Raw genomic sequence first — 4,958 nt, 5'->3', positions numbered from 1 at the left:
AGAGAGATTTTCACCTCTAGCGGCACAATACGAATGCCCCCGGCCGTCCCTCTTAATCATGGCCCCAGTTCAGAGAGAAAACCCACAAAATAGAACCGGAGTCCTATTCCATTATTCCTAGCTGCGGTATTCAGGCGACCGGGCCTGCTTTGAACACTCTAATTTTTTCAAAGTAAACGCTTCGGACCCCGCGGGACACTCAGCTAAGAGCATCGAGGGGGCGCCGAGAGGCAGGGGCTGGGACAGACGGTAGCTCGCCTCGCGGCGGACCGTCAGCTCGATCCCGAGATCCAACTACGAGCTTTTTAACTGCAGCAACTTTAAGATACGCTATTGGAGCTGGAATTACCGCGGCTGCTGGCACCAGACTTGCCCTCCAATGGATCCTCGTTAAAGGATTTAAAGTGTACTCATTCCAATTACAGGGCCTCGAAAGAGTCCTGTATTGTTATTTTTCGTCACTACCTCCCCGAGTCGGGAGTGGGTAATTTGCGCGCCTGCTGCCTTCCTTGGATGTGGTAGCCGTTTCTCAGGCTCCCTCTCCGGAATCGAACCCTGATTCCCCGTTACCCGTGGTCACCATGGTAGGCACATAAAGTACCATCGAAAGTTGATAGGGCAGACATTCGAATGAGACGTCGCCGCCACGGAGGGCCAGCGATCGGCTCGAGGTTATCTAGAGTCACCAAAGCGGCCGGGGCGCCCCCGAGAGGACGCCCCGCATGGGTTTTGGGTCTGATAAATGCACGCATACCCGGAGGGTCAGCGCTCGTTTGCATGTATTAGCTCTAGAATTGCCACAGTTATCCAAGTAACGGATGAGCGATCAAAGGAACCATAACTGATTTAATGAGCCATTCGCAGTTTCACTGTACCGGCCGCGTGTACTTAGACCTGCATGGCTTAATCTTTGAGACAAGCATATGCTACTGGCAGGATCAACCAGGTAGCCCCTCAGGCGGCGGCAGCGGCGCGCACGCACGCGCTCGCTCGCTCGCTCGCTCGGGGCTACTGAGCCCTGTTGACCAGGGCGAGGCTTTCCGGACGCACGTGTGGACCGGGGCGAGGGTTCGAGAAACCGTGTTTGCCGGACGGGGCCCCGTCGCCCTCGCGGGGTGGGCAAACTCTGGGTTTGCCTACCCACTCTGCGACGAGGCCCGCCGTGGTATGACCACCGGGACGGACCGGGCGTCTCGGTCTCGCTACCGAGCGATCGCGTCTGGCGGGGGGGGGGAAGCGCGGGGAGGACAGGGCGGGGTCCGAGAACCACCACCCCCTTCGACCTTCGCGCTGTAACCCCCGGCCAGCGCTAGAGGCGAGCCTGCGGGCCGGAGGAGCTGACCGCCCGAAGGCGCCGGCGAAGGTGCCGGGCCCGGCGGCAGCCCTCTGATGGCAGGCCACGTTTGCCAGTCGATCGGGGTGGGAGGGAAGGCTGGCAGGCAGGTGGGCCGGAAGAGGAGGCTGCTGTGGCAGCAACTCGCTCTCTCGCGCCGTCCCAGTGCCGTCCGAGCGTTGCCGAGGGTGTCTGCTGACTTGCGCATCTTCAGACACCCGTCTCCCATAAATGACGGAGGGCACCTTTGCTACTCATTACCCTTAGACTGCTCAACTGGAGAGGGGAGAAAAAAAGGCCCTGGCCGAGGTGGTGAGTCGGCCTCCTCTCTCCCTCACGGTTGAAAAAGATGTGCTCCTGGCGCACTGGCCCTGCTGAAAATCTCTCTCCATTTGGCCGAGGCAGAGAGTCGGCCTCCTCTCTCCCTTACGGTCGAAAAAGATGTGCTGCTGTCGAACTGGCCATTACATCCTCACCTGATCTAGTCCCCCATTAGATCCGCCCCCCCACCGCAGTTACCCCGTACCACATATCTAGCACGGACCTTGACCTCCAGCAGGCCCCGGGGACCCACATTACCCCCCCCCCCCCCCCCCCCCCTTCCCCCTGCAGTTACCCTGTACCACATGTCTAGCATGGACCTTGACTTCCAGCAGGCCCCGTGGACCCACATTACCCCCCCCTGCAGTTACCCTGTGCCACATATCTAGCATGGACCTGGACCTCCAGCAGGCCCTGGGGACCCACATACTCCCCTGCTCTACTCCCCCACTAGCTTTCCTTTCTTGCAGTTACGCTCCAGCGCATATCCAGCATGGACCTTGACCTCCAGCAGGCCCCGTGAACCCACATTACCCCCCCCCCTCCTGCAGTTAACCCTGTACCACATATCTAGCACGGACCTTGACCTCCAGCAGGCCCCGTGGACCCACATTACCCCCCCCCCCCCCCCCCTGCAGTTACCCTGTGCCACATGTCTAGCATGGACCTTGACTTCCAGCAGGCCCCGGGGACCCACATTACCCCCCCCCCCCCTCCTGCAGTTAACCCTGTACCACATATCTAGCACGGACCTTGACCTCCAGCAGGCCCCGTGGACCCACATTACCCCCCCCCCCTGCAGTTACCCTGTGCCACATGTCTAGCATGGACCTGGACCTCCAGCAGGCCCCGGGGACCCACACTTAAGCCCCCTCCCACTAACAAAGCAGAACACCACTGGCAAAATCCTCGTGCCCCTGGTACTCCAGAAAGCACATTGAAATGTGCCCCTGGTACACTGCGCAGAAGAACTGCCGCACACACACACACACACACGCACGCACGCACGCACGCACGCACGCACGCACGCACTGCTTGTGCCTATGGTACGACAACTTTTCTCGTGCCTATGGTACGACAATTTTTCTCGTGCCTATGGTACAACAACTTTTTGCCGTGCCCCTGGTACACCGCTCACTAGCACTTTGCCACACAAACTCTCCTCGTGCCTATGGTACGACAACTTTTCTCGTGCCTATGGTACAACAACTTTCCTCCGTGCCCCTGGTACGACAGCTTTTCTCGTGCCTATGGTACAACAACTTTTCGCCGTGCCCCTGGTACACCGCTCAGTAGCACTTTGCCACACAAACTCTCCTCGTGCCTATGGTACGACAACTTTTCTCGTGCCTATGGTACAACAACTTTCCTCCGTGCCCCTGGTACGACAGCTTTTCTTGTGCCTATGGTACAACAACTTTTCTCGTGCCTATGGTACAACAACTTTTCGCCGTGCCCCTGGTACACCGCTCAGTAGCACTTTGCCACACACACACTCTCCTCGTGCCTATGGTACGACAACTTTTCTCGTGCCTATGGTACAACAACTTTCCTCCGTGCCCCTGGTACGACAGCTTTTCTTGTGCCTATGGTACAACAACTTTTCTCGTGCCTATGGTACAACAACTTTTCGCCGTGCCCCTGGTACACCGCTCAGTAGCACTTTGCCACACACACACTCTCCTCGTGCCTATGGTACGACAACTTTTCTCGTGCCTATGGTACAACAACTTTCCTCCGTGCCCCTGGTACGACAGCTTTTCTCGTGCCTATGGTACAACAACTTTTCTCGTGCCTATGGTACAACAACTTTTCGCCGTGCCCCTGGTACACCGCTCAGTAGCACTTTGCCGCACACGCACACTCCTCGTACCTATGGTACGACAACTTTTCTCGTGCCTATGGTACGACAACTTTTCTCGTGCCTATGGTACAACAACTTTTCGCCGTGCCCCTGGTACACCGCTCAGTAGCACTTTGCCACACAAACTCTCCTCGTGCCTATGGTACGACAACTTTTCTCGTGCCTATGGTACAACAACTTTCCTCCGTGCCCCTGGTATGACAGCTTTTCTCGTGCCTATGGTACAACAACTTTTCTCGTGCCTATGGTACAACAACTTTTCGCCCTGCCCCTGGTACACCGCTCAGTAGCACTTTGCCACACACACACACACCACTCGTGCCTATGGTACGACAACTTTTCTCGTGCCTATGGTACGACAACTTTTCTCGTGCCTATGGTACAACAACCTTTCCCCGTGCCCCTGGGACACTGCGCAGAAAGTCTTTGCCACACACACACACCACTCGTGCCTATGGTACGACAAAAGGCCCCGGGGACCTACATCGCACCTTGCTCTTGCCTCCCTTACAGCTGAAAAAGGTCCATGCCTGTGCCCTGGCCCTGCTGAAATTCCCTCTCCATTTAGCCGAGGCAGTGAGTCGGCCTCCTGTCTCCCTTTACGGTCGAAAAAGATGTGCTCCTGGGCGCGCTGGCCCTGCTGCTACTCACATCGGGCATGGACCTGGACCTCCAGCAGGCCCCGGGGACCTACATCACACCTTGCTCTTGCCTCCCTTACAGCTGAAAAAGGTCCATGCCTGTGCCCTGGCCCTGCTGAAATTCCCTCTCCATTTAGCCGAGGCAGAGAGTCGGCCTCCTCTCTCCTTTACGGTCGAAAAAGATGTGCTCCTGGGCGCGCTGGCCCTGCTGCTACTCACATCGGGCATGGACCTGGACCTCCAGCAGGCCCCGGGGACCTACATCGCACATTGCTCTTCCCTCCCTTGCAGCTGAAAAAGGTCCATGCTTGTGCCCTGGCCCTTCTGAAATTCCCTCTCCATTTAGCCGAGGCAGTGAGTCGGCCTCCTGTCTCCCTTTACGGTCGAAAAAGATGTGCTCCTGGGCGCGCTGGCCCTGCTGCTACTCACATCGGGCATGGACCTGGACCTCCAGCAGGCCCCGGGGACCTACATCACACCTTGCTCTTGCCTCCCTTACAGCTGAAAAAGGTCCATGCTTGTGCCCTGGCCCTTCTGAAATTCCCTCTCCATTTAGCCGAGGCAGTGAGTCGGCCTCCTGTCTCCCTTTACGGTCGAAAAAGATGTGCTCCTGGGCGCGCTGGCCCTGCTGCTACTCACATCGGGCATGGACCTGGACCTCCAGCAGGCCCCGGGGACCTACATCACACCTTGCTCTTGCCTCCCTTACAGCTGAAAAAGGTCCATGCTTGTGCCCTGGCCCTTCTGAAATTCCCTCTCCATTTAGCCGAGGCAGAGAGTCGGCCTCCTGTCTCCCTTT

This window comes from Maylandia zebra, unplaced genomic scaffold (assembly GCF_041146795.1).
Source record: "Maylandia zebra isolate NMK-2024a unplaced genomic scaffold, Mzebra_GT3a scaffold35, whole genome shotgun sequence".
NCBI lineage: Eukaryota > Metazoa > Chordata > Actinopteri > Cichliformes > Cichlidae > Maylandia > Maylandia zebra.
This window is presented reverse-complemented; position numbering follows the sequence as displayed.